The sequence below is a fragment of the Ursus americanus genome, chromosome X, assembly GCF_024610735.1.
Source record: "Ursus americanus isolate L20-20 chromosome X, mUrsAme1.1.p, whole genome shotgun sequence".
Lineage (NCBI taxonomy): Eukaryota > Metazoa > Chordata > Mammalia > Carnivora > Ursidae > Ursus > Ursus americanus.
Window position 1 is genome coordinate 121,931 of NC_142164.1, and position 13,763 is coordinate 135,693.

A 13,763-nucleotide genomic window follows, 5' to 3' on the forward strand; every position below is an offset into this window, starting at 1 on the left:
TGTGAATAGTCAGGTTTCTCATATCCATTGTGATAGGAAAGCCTGGCAATGGTAAATTGTTCTGACAAATAATATTGAACTTCAGTGTGAATGTGACTGAATCTGAACGTTTGGGAATTTACTTCAGCCAGAATGAAGCAGCCAAATAATGAAAATTATGGAAACAAACCACCTTGGACCAACCTGCAGGATCAACTACAAGTGAACCCATCATCATCTCTCCATTCATTTCACGTGACCTGGCTTGGGTGGAGTAATTAAGTTGCCAGCTTAGTGGTTTCTGAAGGCAAATAAAACACAGTAACTGGGATTAACGTGAAGTTTCATCTACTACTATACTTAAGAAAGCAAGATTATCCAGTGGAGAAATGAGTTGAGTGGATTCTGTCAGTTAAAGAAAAGGATAGAAACAAAACTTCTTTACGGTTTTCTTGTCTAAAACACATTATTTGTGTACTGTTCCCATTCCTCGCATTTTTTAGGCAGGTTTAAAAATACTCAGCATAGGCTCCAGCAAAGGTGGCTGAGCTTAATTGCTTAAACAAGTTCTAGAAATTTCAAAAATCATTTTAGTAGAATTCAGTGCTGTTGTCACTGCAATAAGTGGGTTTTAGAAAATAAGTGTGAAAAAATCAGGTGTTAATATAATACTAAGGATAAAGCTTTAGAAGCTATTTTACTACATAGGTAAAAGAAAAGATCAATTAACTTGTAACAAAGACCACAACTGCATGTTGGATTAGATTGTCTCCTATTCTGGAATAAAATGTACCGTAAACTTTTCCTCACTTTGTCGTGCATTGTAATGAAATGTGGAAAAATGTTTTCTTTAGCTGTATGTGAATGAGAATTTGCTTGTATTTAGTAAAATGGTTGATAATGTGACTGTGAGATTTCAAGTGTGTGTTGTAGCTATGTGCACTACAAAGGATATCAATTAGGTATGACATATACCAAGCAAACAGTATTCACCAGCATGTCAAAGCTAGAACAAGAATATGAGTTTGAAAGATATAATCATGATGTTGAAAGTCACAAAGGCCTCGCTATTGCCTGAGAATCCCTGCCACTTTTGGAAAAGTTGGTTCTATCAAGTCTAAACTTGAATGACTGCAATTTTTAGCCAAGGATCTTAATTATGACACCAGGTAGCTGATCACAACTATTGTCAACCCTGGAAAGTCTTCTGTTTCCCGAGGCTAAAGTGCCTCAGCTTTTTCAGGTCCTGCTATATTGCATGCTTTTCTTGTCAGTCTCCATTGGAGTGTGGGGCCCAGATTAGAACACAATAGTTCAGAACAGTGCCTGGAGTTTATAGTACATATTTAGGGGAGAGGGAAAAAGGGAATGATGTTTGATTCTGAGTCTGGGCATAGGAAGGTTGAATTCTGCACAGCTTTATCATTTTTATAGTCATGAGTGAAGGAGAGAGGAAGAAAGTAGAAAGGAAAACCACCCATTTAATACCGTTTATCACTCCATTCTCCCTAAAACCCCCAGGGCCTGATCATCTTTTATTCAGTGAATTTCTTTGGTGACTTTATTCAGTCCCATGGCTGTAAATACCACATATAAGCCAACGAGTCCTGAATTTATATCTCCAGCTTGTCTCTTTCCCATGGACTCCAGACCTTTATAACCAACTGCCTACCCAACATCTCCATTTGAATGTCTGTTAGGCATCAGAAATTTAACATGTCCCAAACCAAGCTCCTAATTTTCTTCCCCAAATTTGTTCTTCCCATAACCTTTCCTTCCTCAGTAAATGGCAATTTTGTCCTTCTGTGTACTTTTGCCGAAAACCTTGGAGTCATCCTTGACACCTCTCTTTCATAGTCCACGTTTGATGTATCTGGTTATGTTGGCTCTACCATAAAAGTAACCAGAATCTGACTCTGGTGCCATGTTGAAATGTTCTTCAAATGCACCAAGCACATTCACACCTCAGGGCCTTTGTACTTGCTCTTTACTGTATCTGGAATTCTCTTTTCTGAGATAACTGTCCACATTTCTCCCTCACGTCCATCAAGTTCTGAAATCAACAGCTTCCCAATTAGAGATGATGTGGCTCCAGAAGTTGTTCTTGACAGTTCAACACAGAGTGTAATTCTTTAGTCTTCCTGGGAACAACAAAGTTTCACATGTCCAGTAAAGGGCAAAGAAACTTACTTAGAAGAGAGAATGGAAAACCTGGAGAGTCTAGTTTCACAGGAAGGAGTGGACAGTAGTATCACAATGTAGCAGTGGATTCAGAAAGATTATGACGAAAATATATCCATAGGATTCAAGGGATCAAGAAGTCATGAGTGACCTTTGTCAGCACAGCATTGGTGGAACGATTTCTACCCACACCAAGCCCCTTAGGAAGCTGTTATTCTCAGTTCTGTTGGAGGTCCAATTTTTTTCTTTTCTTTTTTCAATTCTTTTCTTGCTCCCCATTCTCTCTTCTACCTAGACAATCTTACCTTTGCTCATGACTCGAGTTACTGTCTTTGCATTGAGGACTCCCAAATGGAGGACTCCAGCCCATTCTTTTGAGCATTATAACAATACAGTCAACTTGCCTACTAAACACGTACACAAATTCCTTATACTCAACATATCCAGTATGAAATCAGTATCTATCAGACTGTGTTCCTTCCACCCCAATCTTTCTCATCTCCATAAATGACACCATCCATCCCTTTGTTCAACACAGAAACTTAGCAGTTATCCTCAGTCCCTCACTTGTCCCCACCTACCATATCAGATCCATCATCAAGCACTATCAGCTCTATCTTCAAAATATCTCTCCATTGCTATAACCAGGCTACTACCAACTCTTTCCTGAACTACTTCAATATCTTCCTAAGTGCTCACCTTACTTTCTGTTCTTATTCCAAAGATACAACCTCAACATAACAGCCAGAATGGTCCTTTCAAAACAGAAAACAGATCGTCATTCCCTGGCTTACAACCCACTAATGGTTTCTCAGCACATTTAGAACAAAATCCAAATAAACCTTATATTTCTTTTTCTTTTTTTTTTTAAGATTTTATTTATTTATTTGACAGAGAGACAGCCAGCCAGATAGAGAACACAAGCAGGGGGAGTGGGAGAGGAAGAAGCAGGCTTCCAGCGAGGAGCCTGATGTGGGGCTCCATCCCAGATCACTGGGATCACGCCCTGAGCCGAAGGCAGACGCTTAACGACTGCGCCACCCAGGCACCCCAAACCTTATATTTCTTAACATGGCTACAAGGCCTTGCATGATCTGGCCTCTGCCTACTTCTCCAATTGTAAGTTCCACAAACATAAGAATCTTATTCATCTTGTTCACCATTGTTTCTATAACTTGTAACATACATATATGCTTGAATAAGCAATAAATACTAGAATAAATGATTGTTTTATTGCCCTAATGTAATCCAATGACCTTGACTATTACTTCATTTCATAAAATACACACATGGCCCTATCCTGAAGCATGACCAAATTTTATACAACCTCTGAAACCTCCCTGATTACAAGTTCTGGTTGTCCACTCTATCCCATGAACCCTGTTTTACACTTCTTTAGGAAACTTCAGGCAATCAACCACTGCCCACTGCCGGTATATCAATGCACCCTTTGGCTTTGTTTCCCTCCCTCTTTTTCCTGGCTCTTGTCAGCTGCATTCAAGTCATTAGCTCCTAAAGAAAATGATTGTTGTTTGGTCTATTTCCTTGTAGACTTTTTATTTATTTAATTTTTACTTTTCAAAATGTTATTTACATAGTGGTTAAGAGTATGGATTTTGAGTAACACCAACATGGGTTCAAAGTCTGACTCTACCAGTTAATATATATGTGATTCAATTTCTCAGAGTGTCACTTTACACATATATTAAATTTGTACGATAATAATATTCACCTCATAGAATTGTTGTGAGGATGAAATGACATAATCCATATAAAGTACTTAGCACTTGATAAATGTCACATAGTAAACATACTCACAAAATGCTTGGGATTTGTTATGTTTGCACCTAAATGAATCCTTTTCATAAATTGCATTATGTAACACATACTGTGCTGTTACCTTTCGCACACATACTGCATATTTTTTTGTAAATACATATGAGGGCAGGAACTGTCCATTTTTCCTTATTATTGTATCTCTACAGTCAGGCCCCGGTACATGTTTGTTGAATGTGATCAGGAAAAGTTAGCTGACATACTGAAGATGACAGACATAGAAGAAATCTGGATCTTTGATGATGCCATTGAGCTACAGATTTCACTACCCTTAGAACCACTCTATATTAAGACTCCTTATTCCATGAGATAATAAATCACTTTTTAGTTTATGCCATTTTTTTCCACTTGTAACTGAAAGTGTCCAAACGTATAGCATTATACTGTATGGACATACCACAAGCTATTTAATTCTCATTGGTGGACATTAGGTTATGTAAATTTTTTGCTGATATAAAGCAATTCTACAATGTATTACATATCTTTGTATATTTGGCCAATTATGTCCAGTCAAAATCATGAAAGTATAATTTATGAATCAAAGAATATACACATTTAAAATTTTGATAAAATAAATCGGATTGCTCTCTAGAAAGGTTTTACTGAATGGCCATGAACAGTGTGTGATAATGTCTATAATGAGTATTATTTTTTAAAGATTTTTATTTATTTATTTGAGAGAGAGAGCACGAGCTGGGACAAGGGGCAGAGGGAGAGGGTGAGGGAGAAGCAGACCCCCTGCTGAACAGAGAGCCTGATGTGGAACTCAATCCCAAGACCCTGCATGACCTGAGCTGAAGGCAGACGCTTGAACAACTGAGCCACCCAGGTGCCCTAAAATGAGTATTATTGCCAGTCTTTTAACTCTGCAAATCTCAGAGAATACATATTTTAAATTTGCATATACTTGGTTGTTGGTTTTCTGTTGTTTGAGGCTGAATATAGTACTAATAAGAAGTTGCTGAGTTTTTTCCTTATTAATTAGTGAGATTTCCTTACATATGGAAATCAATTCTTTATCCACCACATATATTACAATATTTTTTCATTTGGGGCACCTGGGTGATTCAGTCAGTTAAGCACCTGCCTTCGGCTCAGGGTCCTGGGATTGAGCTCTGCATCAGTCTCCCTGCTCAGGAGGGAGTATACTTCTCCCTCTCCCTCTGCTCATCTCCGTCTGCTTCTTCCCCTCTCCTCCCCCTCTGCTCCCCCCTGCTGCTCATGCTCTCTCTCTCAAATAAATAAAAATCTTAAAAAAAACAACACAATAGTTTTTCACGTTTTTCTGACTTTTAACTTTATGGTGTTTGGTAATACAGAAGTCTTTAATATTTAATGGATAACATTATTAAATAATTTAATAATCATATTTCACTTATTATTTAATCATCATTTCACATGTTGTCTACAAGAAACTGGAAACAGTTGTCTCAAAGTTGGGGAACCAGGTGGCTGGGGGACAAGGTGCAAAGAAAACTTAATGTCTATTGGATAACATTTTATTACTTTTGATTTTGGTACCATGTACTTTATGTATATATTTATATATATAGACTGGTCTTTTGATGTTTTATGGCCAAAGTGTTAATTTTAGATAGGCCTTCTGCACCCAAATACTAGAAAACCATTTTCCTATGATTTCCTATAATCCATTTAGGCTTCCTCTAGGAATTGACTTATGTATAGGATGTGGAGGTAGGGGTAACAACTATTTTTCCCAAATGGCTAGCTACTTACCCCACACAATCCATAGAATACTTTGTTCTTTCTTCAATGGTTGAAAATTTTACTCTTTTCAAATAATAACTTGTCATATATGTATGACTTTGTTTTTGGACTCCCATTTCATAGTTCATTAAATTGTTTGCTTATTCTGGCCCTAATACTACATTGTTGTAGTTGGGTAATTCCACAGTGTATTTTTATTATCCTTTTTTCCCTTCAAAATTTTCTTTGATATTCTCATGCAGTACAGTAAAACTTAAGAATAAATGTGTCAGTTTCTTTGCCCATTCATCTGGTAAAAAAGCCAGACACAGAAAGAAACAACTGCATGATCTCATTCATATGTGGAATATAAACAATTCAACTAGAAGCAGAGAGTAGAATGCAGTTATGCAGAATGAATAGGTTGTGGAGACATACTGTACAGCATGATGACTGTAGTTGCTAATAGTGTATTGAACACTGGAAATTTGCTAAGAGACTAGATTTCGGGTGCTCACCATGCACACTTATAGGCTTTAGCTACTGTTTATTTATTCCTAGATATTTTATAATATTTATATATCATAAATGATATATTTATATTTTGAGTGGGTTTTCTCATTACATGTTCTAATTGGTCATTGCTAGTGTGTAGGAATCTGTGGCTACATGTATGTTTACATCTTGTATCCAGACACCATACTAAGCTTTATTACTTCAGTTTTTCAATTGATCTCTTGTTTTCTAGGTAGACACTATAATCTACAAATAATGGTAATTTTCTCTCTTCCTTTCAAATATTTATACTTCATTTCTTCTTCTTGTCTTTTCACACTGGCTAGAATATGGATTAAATGCTTCTAGCATTTTAACCTTAAATTACCTTGATTAGGTTATAGAACTTTTCACTACATTACTATTTTACTAAGACCTTTTACAAACAATGTATGTTGAGTTTTTCAAATGTGTTTCTTGTACCCATTGAGATAATCAAATGGTTGTTTCCTTAACCTATTATTGTAATTAATTGTATTAGCAAATCTGTTTATGTTTAACCATTTCTTTACATTCTCAGAATAAACTGTACTTGTTCAAGATAATTTTTAAAACAGCTTGATTTAATTTACTAATTTTTTTTTTAGTGAGTAATATAGATCTTTGCATCTAAATTCCCATTTGAGATTGGTTGATAACAGCATTTCCAAAAAGTCCACGGCGGGGGGGGGTGTGTGTGTGTGTGTGCCTGGGTGGCTCAGCTGTTAAGCTTCTGCCTTCAGCTCAGGTCATGATCCCAGGGTCCTGGGATCGAGCCCCATATCGGGCTCCTTGCTCAGCGGGGAGCCTGCTTCTCCCTCACACTCCCCTTGCTTGTTCCCTCTCTCTGCCAAATAAATAAATTAAATATTTTTAAAAATTCCACAGGGATTAAGAGGAATGGGGGGGATGGTCACATAAATTTGGAAATTTGTGGGTTAAACAAAGCAAAATAGTATTCTGTAGAACTACACTATTATATATTGGGGCTTTCCAATGGGAGGCAATTTTACACAGCATCTCCTCAACTTACATGACAAAATAACTTAAAGACTAACCATTCATTGGAAATGATCTTTCATGCTTTCCATCAGGTTGTGGCACCCTGGTTATTCTGGCCTCATGAGATCATGAAATGGATGAAAATTTGTGTTCTTTTTCTATACCCTAGAATAATTAAATAACAGAGTGGTCTGCTGCTTCAAAGTTTGATAGAACTCATCCATAAAAGCTTTTGGGTCCAACATATATCTAATCTTCCTCCCTCTTTCCCTCCCTCCCTTCCTCCCTTCCATCCTCCTTCCTTTCCTTCCAGCATCTATGTAATCTATTTTCTTTCCTTCCTTCCTTCTTCCCTTCCTTCCTTTCTTCCTTCCTTCCAGCATCTACATACCTTCCTTCCAGCATCTATCTTCCTTCCTTCCTTTTTTCTTCCTTCCTTCCTCCTACCTTTTTTCTTTCCTTCTTTTTTTTTTTCTGAAGAGAGTGTAGATGTTTAACAATCCTTTCAATTTATTTCAGGGTTATAGTTAGATTCAGGTTTAAACCATTAGAGACACTGTTTTGTTGTTCACATATATTCATTGTCCTTCCCTCTCATTTGTAATGCTGTATGTTTATGTTTTTCGTTTTTATAATTCAGGGTTGTTAGAGGCTTATCTATTTGTATCAGTATTTTCAAAGAACCAGTTCTTGGTTTTATCAATTTTGCTTATTCTGCGTTCTAATTTTTTAACTTTTCATGTTATCTACATAAACTTAATACTTTGTCTCTTTTCATGTGAATATTTCTCTGGTATTTCACATGCCAAGTAATTTTTTTTAAAAGATTTTATTTATTTATTCGACAGAGATAGAGACAGCCAGTGAGAGAGGGAACACAAGCAGGGGGAGTGGGAGAGGAAGAAGCAGGCTTCTAGCGGAGAAGCCTGATGTGGGGCTCGATCCCAGAACGCCGGGATCACGCCCTGAGCCGAAGGCAGACGCTTAACCGCTGTGCCACCCAGGCGCCCCACATGCCAAGTAATTTTTAATCGTACTCTGAACATTTTGTATATTATGCAATTCTGGCTCTTGTTTAAATTCTATGAAGAATGTTGATATTTTTGTTTTAGCTGAGAATTTTTCTGGATAAGTTCAGGTCACATGTTCCAACCTGTCCTCTGTGCGCTGTCATTCCAATGGCAGTTCAGTTTTTAAAGCTTTTGCTGAGCCAGTGCACAAACTGGGCAATCGTCTATCCTTTTGTCAGTTCTTTGGTATGCTGATTAGGAACACATATGAACCCAGAAGTTTGTAATCAACACTGGGATCACTTTCCCAAGCTCCTCCCCCTTTCCAGTTCCCAGGAGCTTCCGTTTCCTGTGCTTCAGCCAGAAATCCAAACCAAGCTGGGACAGAGGTTGAGATTAGGAAGGCGTGGCAGTGATTGGTAATGACAAGGTCTCAGGTGTGACTGCGGGATAAGTGGCTAAGGAATGCTCTGGGAGAAGGACAAGATCACTGGAGGGAAGAAGAAGGGGCAGGAGAGAAACAGTATTACCCTAAGAGACAGATCATCCTTGGCCTTAATTGATGGAGCCAGCAAAGTTAGTGTGTTGGACATTTGGTTTTTTATTCGAGTTTAGCATCTAGGGCTCATATTTTCATCTGAATTCCTTGTTTTTAAGCTTACTAGTGTTCTCAGTGTATTAAATCCTAAATAACCTGTAATTCTAGTTTCTATTTTTTACCTCAAAGTTATTTGTGTTTAATTTTTAAATGTTTCAGATTTGAAAATATTAATTCCTAATTTGAGTTATGACTAGAAAATGTGGCCCAGAGGATTTGCCTGTGACTGTGAATAGTGTTATTAAGACTCCCATTAATGTTTTGATCCATTTTTTCTTGAATTTCTAACATTTTATTTTGACACATTAGATACATGAAAGTAGAAAGAAAAATTAATTTAAGAAAACAGTAATTGGAACTAATACTGCAAACTCCCTGGTGATGTGATTCTTTGGAACCCAAAATTCAGAAATATTAAGCACCAAAATGAAAGATGTTAAACAACGGAGAGCTTTTACTCTACTAGAAGACCCAAAATTTGATTCCCTAAAATGTCCCTTGCCATCTTAAAGTGTTCAAAACATTTTTTAAAAAGTATGTTACTCTGAAATACTTTACTTCTATTAATTACAATTTCATAGAAATATTTTCTGGGGTGGAAATAAGGGGGCAGAGGGAGGCAGGTTAACAAAAAAATGTTTATAATATGGATATAGTTAGTGACTACCATAACCAGTGTTCAGTATTTCAGTATATTCCTCCACTTTTAAGTACTTAAATATTAGTATTTGTTTTGCCATTATTCAGTAATAGTCTTTGTAATTTTGTATCATGACATAGTCAAAGTCACATATGAAAAACTGGAGCTGTAGAAAGGCACTCTGACAATATTTCTTCCCTTTTAAAAACTCTTCCAAGCTGTATTCTTATATACTTTCAAAATGCCCCTTTCCTTAGTTATTTCTACGGTTGAGCCATTTTTCCTACAGTTACTATATCTCGATTTCTCCCAGGACCAGTTTGGACCCCATCTACTTTCAGAAGTTCCTGGTATAGCCAACTTTTACCTGTCGGATATGCAGAGGGTCAAAAAGAGGGGTATGATAGGGAGCAGGGAAAAACGGAAGGGGTTCCAGGCTTAGTTTCCAGCTTGCCTGACTCTGCGTACCCCCAAGGCCAAATTCCTTGCTCCTCCTGCCTTCTGTCAGGGTCATCCTTATTGTCTTTGAACTTGACCACTCCTTCCCTAAGATAAAATGTATCTCCCACCACCTACCCAGGCTTCTTTCCCCATCATGAGTTCACTTTTTAACCAAACACTGATGTCAGTGTTTCTGTGTGACAGCAAATAGATATTGAAAAGCTAGAATAGTTATTTTGCTCTAGTACTGCTATAGTAGAGTTGAAAATTAAATACCTACGGTGAATTAAAATTGAACTCTTAAGCTCCCTCTGGACTGAAAAGAAATTATTGCCCAATCCAATGCAGACATGGGCTGAAGTAGCCAAGGATGTATTTTGTTGTTGTCTGGGGTATACTGATGAAAAGGAAGAGATTGTCATCTGCTGGCCTTTTGCTTTTTAATCTTTTTATTTTTTACTCTCTAGAATGCACAGTTTTGATCTGGGGAAAATATGCCAATTCAGACTAAAATGGGTTTACTCAAGCAGCTAAAAGATCTAGGCAAAATTTCCTATCTGGTCATGGCCTACCTGCAAATAAAGTAACCCCAAAAGGCAAATAGTTGTCACACAACCAACTAAACATAAAATTATTTGAAAACCATGACCAAGAGGCATGATCCTTTATAAACAAACTGCTCAGCTATACTGTGCACACCAGGTCCAATCCTTTTTGTTTAATGTGGCTGTAACTAAACCTGACATCAGACGAGAGAGAAGGAACAAACAAAAATAAATTCTTCAATTGAACTCTGAGTCACAATCGACACCTAAGTTTTCATGTGCACACGGAATCCTGGGCCATCTGCCACTACTAACTCAAGAAAAGTAGTTCTGTGCACATTAACCAAGTTCAAACACTTCAAGTCTCAAACTTCCCTCTCACAACTGGTCATGTAAGCAGGACTCTCCCTGGATATAGAAGAGTATTGATATATAGAAAATATGGTTAACTAGCAGGCACATCAATTCTATGATGCTGATTATAGTTATAAACTTCAAAATAAAAAGCGTAAAATTTTTTTTAAGATTTTATTTATTTATTTGACAGAGATAGACAACCAGCGAGAGAGGGAACACAAGCAGGGGGAGTGGGAGAGGAAGAAGCAGGCTCATAGCAGAGGAGCCTGATGTGGGGCTCGATCCCAGAACGTCGGAATCACGCCCTGAGCCGAAGGCAGACACTTAACCGCTGTGCCACCCAGGCACCCCAAAAAGCGTAAAAATTTTTTATCAACTAGTTTGGGCCACAAGACTAAAAAAAAGTTACTCTGTAATGAGTTCATAAATAGTTTTGCTAAATTTATGGCATCACTTGGTTTTGGATCAAGGAGAAAAAAACTCTCCATCATATACATTGTAAAACTTTGTGGAGGCTACGTAGTGATGTCTTACTTTCACCTAATCCAGACAGAAATGCCTCCATCTGGCCCTTTAAAATACCTGAACTATTACTACCTCTTTTGAGAGGCATTCATTAGCCAGGGGCCTTACAAAAGGAAGTCACTGTCAAAAACTGGGCCCATAACTATGCAAGATCCAACGGGTTGTCAGCAAGAGATATTCAAAACCCTTTTCTCCTTTGAGTTTGGGAAACTGACCTTGGATTAGCTTTCTAGCTTGGTTCCCCTGGAAACCTGATGAAAGTGGACCATCAGTTGTGTGACCAGGTGAGCCTGCTTCTGGTAAAATGCCCTGGGTGACACCTTGTGTCCGAGGTGAGAGCCGAGAGGGATGCGAATGAACATAAGTCCCTGAGTACAATGTACCTCCTGTTCCTGGGCCCTGTTCCTGGCCAGGATGGGGATGCTATGCACAGGGACTGTTCTAAAAGGGAGTGGTCCCTTATGGCTTCTAGGTCAGGGTGGCTCCTGCACCTATCTGTGTAGTCTTTGGGGACTGCTGCAAGAATTCCCACAGAGGGGGTGCCTGGGTGGCATAGCGGTTGGGCGTCTGCCTTTGGCTCAGGGCGTGATCCTGGTGCTCTGGGATCGAGCCCCACATCAGGCTCCTCCGCTGGGAGCCTGCTTCTTCCTCTCCCACTCCCCGTGCTTCTGTTCCCTCTTTCGCTGGCTGTCTCTCTCTGTCAAATAAATAAACAAAATCTTAAAAAAAAAAAAAAAAAGAACTCCCACAGAAAAATTGTGCCTAAAGCCATCCCCTGGCATGGTGTCTGTCTCGTGTCCTTCAGAGTAAACTGGTGTCAGACATAGCCTATCCAGGGCTTGGGAGTTTAAGTGTATAGTTGAACCCAATACCAGCTATGATAGATGTTGCACACACTCAGCCAATGTCTTCAAAGACAATTGAATAGGCACAGGTAAGATTATCAAAAGGGTAGAGGAATAGAACCAATCAAGACAAACCTTTAAGAAATGGTTCAAGACCTTAAAGGTACCCCTGAGGTTTACAGCAGAGAATAGCAGAGAAAGGAGAGCATTATTCATTAAGGGATTGAACTTCAGTTAACATTTCTACCAAACTTAGCTATTAGTTATTGCTAAATAAAGGAGTGAGGCATCATGGTACAGAGGAAAGGAAATGCACCTAGAACTGGATCTGGGTCTCATTCTGGCTATGTCGCCTTGGATAAGGTCCTTCCTACTGCAGCCATCAGTATCTATATGGCAGAGAAAGGCAGGGGTGGGGGGCAGGGGTGGGATGATGAATTGTGCTTTCCATCATCCCCTGCTGTCACTACTGACAAAACTATTCTCAGCTAACCACAGGACTCCTTAGTTTCGTTTTTGGTAAGTCTCAGGAAAAATCCTAAATACATGAGAAAGCCTCATATAAAAATGTAAATTACAGAATTATTTGTTACTTATAATGGAGAGAAAGTTTTAAAACAACCCAAATGTCTCAATGTGTGTCACAGTTTACTACGGTTCACCCATTAGAATACTACTATGAAATTAGTAAAATGATGTTAATACAGTAGCACTATATAATAAGCAAATTACATGTTAAGTGAAAAAAGTAGGATAAAAATTATAAAGACAAAATTTCTTAAATTATGTTTTAAAAACCTATGCATAAAAAAGAAATGGAAGACACAGAAATGTTAAGGGACTGCTAAGTGGAACTTATGTCTTTTTTTCCCATTTTCTGTTTTCTCAAAAGAGCATCTGAATGGAAACATAAATATCAGTTTCATTTCCAACACACTTATTATTAAACATCAAGTTTCATAGTTAATTTTTACCCATATCCTCTCTGGGTATACTATACTAATATTAAGCTTGAAAATAACATGTCCAAGCAGTATGGTTATGTTATTCTGAAACTGTAAACATGAGAAATGATCTGGCAGAGGCAAGATTTAAATACCTTTCTTTTATTAACAAAGCCTAATAACATTCCTGACACATACTAAGTATTTATACACATTTATAGAATTAACTTAATTTTTGCTCTTTAATTCATATCTCTAACGAGCTGTGTTTCTTCATATTCAGTTCAATTTTCATGTACTTAAACTGAGCAAATCATTCATGTCCTAATATTGACAAGGACATCTTGTGCCAATATACTTACCATAATAAGGTTTGGGAAAATTAGCACTTACAATATATCGAGATGTATACAAACCTTGAATACTAAAATATGGGAATTTAAAATTATGAAAGAAAAAGTGACTCAAGGAACTTTGGTGTCTTTCAGATTTAACTCCTCAATTATTTGCAGATCTGTATTCCTTCCAAAGAGATTCTGTGTTGTTCCTACAAACCTAAGTTCTTGGGACATGCTGGTTATATGTCGAAGTAAATGAACTTTACAAATACATGAAAAGA